Source organism: Leopardus geoffroyi, chromosome D1 (assembly GCF_018350155.1).
Source record: "Leopardus geoffroyi isolate Oge1 chromosome D1, O.geoffroyi_Oge1_pat1.0, whole genome shotgun sequence".
Classification (NCBI taxonomy): Eukaryota; Metazoa; Chordata; class Mammalia; order Carnivora; family Felidae; genus Leopardus; species Leopardus geoffroyi.
In genome coordinates, this window is record NC_059329.1 from 107,890,494 (window position 1) to 107,899,174 (window position 8,681).

The window sequence follows — 8,681 nt, forward strand, 5'->3', positions numbered from 1 at the left end:
TCTCTCTCTCTCTCTCTCTCTCTCTGGCGCCCCCTATCGGCAGAACCTAACAGGGACCATGGCAGCACAGATACCCAGAACAGAGGAGGGCCATTTGGAGCTGGGACAGTAATTCAATAACAGCCTTTTGCTTCACACTTCAGTCCGTCCTCTTCCCTCTCCCACCGGGCCAACAAATTACAGTGGCCACCTGAAATCGCCTTGGCTTTAATTAAGTTCTCAAAATACGTGGTATCAATACGATTTTCTGCAGCTGATGTCCGTCTAGGTCTCTCCACGTTGCATGTTTGCCAACTTCTTTGCCTGCTATTTCTTCTTCCATCTCAGACCTTTTCTTTTTTATTATTTTTTTTTATTTTTTTTAGCGTTTATTTATTTTTGAGACAGAGAGAGACAGAGCATGAACAGGGGAGGGTCAGAGAGAGAGGGAGACACAGAATCTGAAACAGGCTCCAGGCTCTGAGCTGTCAGCACAGAGCCCAACGCGGGGCTCAAACTCGTGGACCACGAGATCATGACCTGAGCCAAAGTCAGACGCTTAACTGACTGAGCCACCCAGGCGCCCCTCAGACCTTTTCTTATGGGATGGTTTTCCTTCTTCCTGAAGTACAACCTCCGCCTTGGGATCTACTGCTGGCGAACTCTCGATTTTTATCGGTCGTGTGTTCATTTCACAGTCCTGGCGTTCTGGAAATGTTTTCACATTGCGTCCTGGCTCCCGTCGTTGCCGTTGGTAAGTCAGTTTTCAGCCTAATTGTCATCCTCTTGCTGATACTATCTTTTCTCTCTGCATGCTTTTTTTTTTAAATTTTTTTTTCAACGTTTATTTATTTTTGGGACAGAGAGAGACAGAGCATGAACGGGGGAGGGGCAGAGAGAGAGGGAGACACAGAATCGGAAACAGGCTCCAGGCTCTGAGCCATCAGCCCAGAGCCTGACGCGGGGCTTGAACTCACGGACCGCAAGATCGTGACCTGGCTGAAGTCGGACGCTTAACCGACTGCGCCACCCAGGCGCCCCTCTCTGCATGCTTTTAAGATCTTTTTACCTTAGAGTCAGACAGCTTGGTGCATTAGTGGAAAGATAATAAGGTGTATTTAAGAGGACGTTGAGCTGGAGAGACACACATTGGTTGAAGTCTTACCCAATCTCTGAGACCTCAGGCAAGATTCTCAACTGCCGAGCCCTGTGACTCTGTGATAAGAACAAATAGGCACTCTGCGTGGTGTTTTTGGAAACCAGAGAAGCCACGGTCCCGGGACCTGGAGAAATGGAGACACCCCACTGAAATGGTAACAGTTATTTCCACTGACCCCATCTTGCTCGTTACCACCGTCTAAGGTTAAATTCAGCTCTGCCAACAAGGACGCTTCGTGTGCATTTTGAGATTTCAAAACATAACTCCAACCATGGCTCCTTTAATCATTCCCTGTTGTATAGAATTTTCTCTTATGTCAACTTAATAAAGAAATTCAAAAACCTCTGCTAATTAACTTCTCAGCACAAACTATGGCAGCACAGACTCAGAATAGTATCGTGTCAACCCCAGACAAAAGAAGAAGGGGGAGGTTTTGGTCCTCCTTTGGGTAAGAGAATGGTAACTGTTTTCTGTTTCTAGAAACATCCATACAGTATGGCACTGGGGTGTTCATGAACACGGCTGCAGTCAGAACAAGGAGAGCAACTATTCTCGGGCTTGACGGCTTTTGAACGTTTTTTTCTTTTACTTTTTTGTGTAATTAAAATTTTTTTTAATGTTTATTTATTTTTGAGACAGAGAGAGACAGAGTGTGAGCGGCAGAGAGGGAGAGGGAGACACAGGCTCCGGGTTCCGAGCTGTCAGCACAGAGCCCGACGCGGGGCTCGAACTCACAAACCGCGAGATCATGACCTGAGCCGAAGGCGGACCTTAACCGACTGAGCCACCCGGGCGCCCCAAACGTTATTTTCTTTTAATCACAGATTTTGATTTAGAAAATTTCCTACAATTGTGGTCATATTTGTAGGTGTCCTGGACAGGCTGACTTTGAAAACAAAGAATTTCCCCTTGAATTAAAAGTAGAACATTCACCTGGGACATTCTCTACCTTCCTGCTTCCCGCCTTAACATTTTCACACAGCAGAATCTTTGCCGCCTGCTTCTTTTCGGTCTCGAAACAACCCAGCTATCAATCAATGCCCTTGCCCCGCGTTCCTTCGCGGGGAACAAACGTTGTACTCCTTTTAAAATCTTACCTTTCTCGGGGCGCCTGGGTGGCGCAGTCGGTTAAGCGTCCGACTTCAGCCAGGTCACGATCTCGCGGTCCGTGAGTTCAAGCCCCGCGTCAGGCTCTGGGCTGATGGCTCAGAGCCTGGAGCCTGTTTCCGATTCTGTGTCTCCCTCTCTCTCTGCCCCTCCCCCGTTCATGCTCTGTCTCTCTCTGTCCCAAAAATAAATAAACGTTGAAAAAAAAATTAAAAAAAAAAAAATCTTACCTTTCTCCTCTGCTTGGATGCATCGAGGTGGCCCAAGGGGGAAACGACAAAATCTACTGAGAAACAAACTGTATGAGAGGACGCATAGGCCGTAAACTATCAAACTAGGAAGATTAGGAATTAGAAGCTCTCCCTGTTCCATGAAAGCATAGATGCTAATTCCACTATTCTCGACTGGAAGAGAAACCATCACTGCTCACATATGTGCTCTACAAGAAGATAATCTAATTATTATTATTATTATTTTTTTTTGCCTGAACATCGTTTACGCCACAGGACGCTCTATGTGGGCCCTAGTATTTTCCAATACGTCTTCTCTTTTCGCTCTCGGGTTGTCCTTGTGCAAGATGTCCACCTGCCTGCTCGGGGAGGTATACGGGGCTCAATCTTCCATCAGGCTCCTTACCGTGGTGAGCTTTCTGGAATCGGTGTGGCCTGAAAGATTGTTGACATTAAGCTAGTGGGCATTCAAGTCCTGGATGCCATGAGAACTCCAGGTCCCCTTTTTTGTGATTCAGATTCTAAATCGCTCGGATTATATCTAAAGAGAGAGCTGGAGGGGCGCCTGGGTGGCGCAGTCGGTGAAGCGTCCGACTTCAGCCAGGTCACGATCTCGCGGTCCGTGAGTTCAAGCCCCGCGTCAGGCTCTGGGCTGATGGCTCAGAGCCTGGAGCCTGTTTCCGATTCTGTGTCTCCCTCTCTCTCTGCCCCTCCCCCGTTCATGCTCTGTCTCTCTCTGTCCCAAAAATAAATAAACGTTGAAAAAAAAATTAAAAAAAAAAAAATCTTACCTTTCTCCTCTGCTTGGATGCATCGAGGTGGCCCAAGGGGGAAACGACAAAATCTACTGAGAAACAAACTGTATGAGAGGACGCATAGGCCGTAAACTATCAAACTAGGAAGATTAGGAATTAGAAGCTCTCCCTGTTCCATGAAAGCATAGATGCTAATTCCACTATTCTCGACTGGAAGAGAAACCATCACTGCTCACATATGTGCTCTACAAGAAGATAATCTAATTATTATTATTATTATTTTTTTTTGCCTGAACATCGTTTACGCCACAGGACGCTCTATGTGGGCCCTAGTATTTTCCAATACGTCTTCTCTTTTCGCTCTCGGGTTGTCCTTGTGCAAGATGTCCACCTGCCTGCTCGGGGAGGTATACGGGGCTCAATCTTCCATCAGGCTCCTTACCGTGGTGAGCTTTCTGGAATCGGTGTGGCCTGAAAGATTGTTGACATTAAGCTAGTGGGCATTCAAGTCCTGGATGCCATGAGAACTCCAGGTCCCCTTTTTTGTGATTCAGATTCTAAATCGCTCGGATTATATCTAAAGAGAGAGCTGGAGGGGCGCCTGGGTGGCGCAGTCGGTGAAGCGTCCGACTTCAGCCAGGTCACGATCTCGCGGTCCGTGAGTTCGAGCCCCGCGTCAGGCTCTGGGCTGATGGCTCGGAGCCTGGAGCCTGTTTCCGATTCTGTGTCTCCCTCTCTCTCTCTGCCCCTCCCCCGTTCATGCTCTGTCTCTCTCTGTCCAAAAATAAATAAACGTTGAAAAAAAAAAAAAGTTTAAAGAGAGAGCTGGAGACAGAAAAACTCAAAGGGACCCTCTGAGTTACACTGCTCTGTGTTTATATCTTCAGTGTTTGCGCACACGGGCCAGAAGGGGTCACCGCTGCAAAGTGGGTGGCCTTTGGGGAGGCATTCTTCCACCACCTCCTCCAAACCCTTTGTCCCTCCTTCTGGGACTCTGCTCCCCATTTCCTATCCCTGCATCCTGGGCACCCTAAACCCCTGGGGCCCTTCATTTCCCCGTTTCGTCCCTTAAATGTTTCAGCCGTAGGATATGTCCCTGCTTTCCGGGGGTCGCCTTTCCTCTCCCCCGGTCAGGTCCCCTCCTCGTGGGTCTCTGTGTTTAGACAGGCTGCTGAGAGGAATTTAAGTAGGAAATGTCCTAAAGAATGAAGCCTTAAAGATCCTTACATTGACATTTTCCGAGAGAAATCTATAAACGTGACGGAATCGCCGTATACAGGAGGCATGTTACGTTGGCGTGTCTAAACGGGCCTGCTTCAAGTACTGGGGCGTCTCTGGCCACTGTCTTCTTGACCTCAAGCTGGTATTCTAATTTTTCAGGAAATTCCTTCTCTCCACAATCCAGGGTTTGCTGCCTAAGCCTTGACCGTTATCTGATTTATAACAACACTGCTAAGCACACTCGCTGGGGCCGCTCCGAACCCCCCCCCCGCCCCGTTTTTTCTTAAATAAACAAACAAAAGCCTCGGGGGGCACTTGGGTGGCTCAGTCGGTTGAGGGTCTGACTCTTTTTATTTTAAATGTTTAGTTTCTCAGAGAGAAAGAGAGAGAAAGCGCAAGACAGGGAGGGGCAGAGAGAGAGAGAGAGAGACGCAGAATCCGAAGCAGCCTCCAGCTGTCAGCACAGAGCCCAACGCGGGGCTCGAACCCAAGAACTGGGTGAGATCATGATCTGAGCCAGAGTCGGACGCTCAGCCGACTGAGCCAACCAGGCGCCCCGAGCGTCCGACTCCAGATTTCGGCTCAGGTCACGGTGGCACAGTGTGTGAGTTCGAGCCCCACATCGGGCTCCGTGCAGAGCCTGGTTGGGACTCTTTCTCTGCCCCTCCCACCTCTCAAAATAAATAAATAAACAAGTCAAAGACCCCATTGCTCCGGGACTCAGACCCCAAGCCAGTCGTGTGTCCTCATGTGTGCACTCCCACCCTTGCCCACTGAGTCTGATGGACCCATCGTGTCTGGCAGGCCGTTCGGTTCCACTGGCCCTCTGGGCTTCGATGCACGGAGTGTGCGAGTGGGTTTGGCTCCGAGCAAAAAAACCCGTCCAGCTACGCCTCGGACAGCGGAGGATTCTTTTGCATACGTAGCTCTAAATCCAGGATGGACCGTGTCTGGCGTCAGTTTGGCCACCTGGCAATGCCGTGGGGCCCTTCGCTCTTCTCTCTGTGCACCCACCGCCTGAATCGTCACCTGTCACCTCCTGGTCACAGGGTGGCCGCCCTAGTGCCCGGCTTCCCTTCTGCTTTCAGAACAGGAAGAAGGCGCCGGGGAAGGGGGTGCCTGGCAGCCTCGGGAAACGAGGGTCCCCAGGAACCCCCCCGGCAGACTTCTACATGCGGTGGACTGCCCTAAGTGGTTTAGAATCATCATGCTGGCCTTGGGCTGGGTATAAAATTGGGGGCTCAAGTGCCTGCATGGACTAGTGTCTGGATTTACTTAGTGTGGGGTTATAGGGGTTACAGTGCCCCCGCCAGGGGCACTGGTGCAAGGAAAAACCAAAAAGACATCAGCTTGAACTCCCAGAGATGGCTGAGTGTTCTCACGCGAGCTGATCGGTTAGCCTTGGGGGCGTGGTGGGGGGAGGGGCATGTCCAACCTTCCCCGGCAGGACTGGCTGGCCACACCCCTACCTGACCCCACAGAGAGAAGGCAGAGGGCACAGTGCTGCCTTGCAGGGCCCAGATGGGGGACACAGATTGGGGGTGGAGAGAAAGAGTCCACACCCGTTGGTGGAGACCTAAAGCTTTTTGTTACTCTGGTGTATTAGTTGCCTCCAGCTGTTGTAACAAATTACCACTTTGGTAGCTGAAAAGCAACACCCCATGTATCTTACAGTTCCGGAGGTCAAAAGTCTGAAACAGGACGGGGCGCCTGGGTGGCTCAGTCGGTTAAGCGTCCGACTTCGGCTCAGGTCACGATCTCGCGGTCCGTGAGTTCGAGCCCCGCGTCCGGCTCTGTGCTGACAGCCTGGAGCCTGCTTCTGATTCTGTGTCTCCTTCTCTCTCTGTTCCTCTTCCACTCGTTCTCTCTCTTTCTCTCTCAGAAATAAGTAAGCATTAGTTAAAAAAAAAAAAAAAGTCTGAAGTCTCACTGGGTAAAATCAAGGCGCTAAGAGAGCCAGTTCCTTCTGGAGGTTCCAGGGGAGAAGTTCCCTGCCTCGTCCAGCGCCAGCAGCCCTCCTTCTTCAAAGCCAACAGGGTGGCAGCTTCAGACGTCCCTCTGCTTCTGTCTTCACACCGATTTCTCTCTTATAAGCACCTTTGTGATGACTTCGGGCCCCGGATAATCCCGGATAATCGCCCCATCTCAAGGTCCTTAGTCAAATCTGCAAAGCCTCTTTTGCATGTAAGGGAATATTAACAGGTTTCTTTCGGGGATTAGGACCAGGTATGTCGCCTTGCCCAGATGAAGGGCATCTGACTCAACTTGTGGGCGTGGGGCAGGGAGTGAGAGAAAGGAAGGGGATCTGGGGGCAGGGCAGAGCTGGGAACCTTCGAGAAAGGCCACGGCTTGTTGGGCTCAGGGCATGGCTGTCAGCTAAACTCTGTGGTGAACTGAGCCAGGAGATTTCCTCAGGGCCCCAGGCGGAGGCCCACTGCCTTCCTCCCCACCCTCCTCCCCTGACGCAGAAGTCCTCGATGCCCCGGTGACAGTCCTCTTCCGTCCCCGCTGGTCCGCCTGGCCTCAGTCCCTCCCAACTGCCTCTTGGCCGGTTTCCCACCTCCATCTGGCCCACCACAGTGTGGCCGGAATGAGCTTTCCGAGGGAAGTCATTCTTCCTCTGTTTAACATTCCGTGAGGGCTCTGGGTGACCTTTTAGGAGGCAGCCCTACACCCCCAGCTTCACAGAGCAGCTCCTCAGGACACGCGGCTGATTCTCACCTCGTTTCCCAGAGTGTGGAGAGAATCGCATCCCACCCCCCCACCCTCTGCCCTCGTTCCGGTGCCTTCTTGCCTCTTGGGTCTTTGCAGATGTGGTTCCTTCTGCCTGACACCCTTCCTCTCACCCCTCATCTGCCAACTCCTAATCCTTCAGGGCCCGGCTTGTCTGTCACTGTCCCTGGGAAATCTTTAGGATCAGCCAGGATCCCGAGGATGCAACAGAAACTGATTTGGACTGGACCCCATGGGGGTGGGGTGGTCCCTCAACGGGCACGATGCGAAAGGATGCTGGATGCCTGGGGACCCTGCCTAAGGCTGCTCCCGTGCCCTCTGACACGGGGCATGGGCTTGGTGCCCTGTGGGCCTCCATAGCCCTGGGTACATATGTCAGTCTTGGTCCTGACTGCGTGAAGTCCTTAGTGCCTGGCTGGCTTGCTTGCCTCACTGCCCCAGCTCCCCACGAGGACCTTACCCAACTCGGGCTCCCCCCTGGGTCAGCACAGTGCCGGGCACACAGCAGCTCGGGGATTATGGAACGTGGCAAGGATTTCAGGGGGCAGTTCCAAACTCCAGACCCTGAGGACCTGAGGATCTGTGAGCTGTGGGAGGACAACCGACACAAGGCAGACAGAGGGGAAACTGAGGCAGGGACCCCGAGTCCTTTCTACCCAGAGATCTCTTAGATCGGTGGTGCACGCCTTGGGAAAGCGTTTGGCCGTGTCTGGGAAGGCGAGAGGCTCGTTCGGGCTCCGCAAGTCCCCCCCACCCCCACCCCGGGGGTGTGCCCAACAGAAATGCGTGTGCATGCCCACTGAGACGTCACCGTCTCAGTCACCGGGATGTCACCGGGAGCGGCTCTATTCACGACGACTCCAAACCGGAAACCTTGTCCAGGACGATCGATGAATAGTTCACACTATTCTCAAAATGGAAAGAAAACTCACATCAGAATTGACTCCCTGTACAGCCGTTGGGGGTTGAAACAGAACGTGAGGGACCCTCGTCCAACTGAGAAGGAAACCCCAGATCTGTTTGGGGAAGAGTTTTAACCCAGGGAAATCTAGAATCGAGTGGAGTGTATGATGGAATAGATTGGAACCGTTATATTCATCTTTCTGTGAGAAGGTCAGAAATCTCCCTTATATCTCTGGCCTTTTAAGGACTTAGAAAGTTTAAGAGAACTGAGTATGTTTGAATGTTCACATCGGACTTGTGATTCTAATTTTAAATGTGTTCAAGTCGTTGACTTTGAGCTGTGATTGAAAGTTGGAACCTTACTAAGTTGGTAAACGGTTTTTGAATATTTAAAAATCCCCATAATTGTAAGTTTAATGTATCTGATTGATAAGAATCGCTTTAAGGACTTGGGAAGATTTGTTAGTCAGATAATTGAAAAACTTAGAAAATGGAATATAATAAACTCTGATTGCAGCTTAAAATGTTTAAAGGAGTTTAATTAACTAAGTAGGTAAATGGTACAAACATTAATCAAAGCTCGCCTTAAAGATG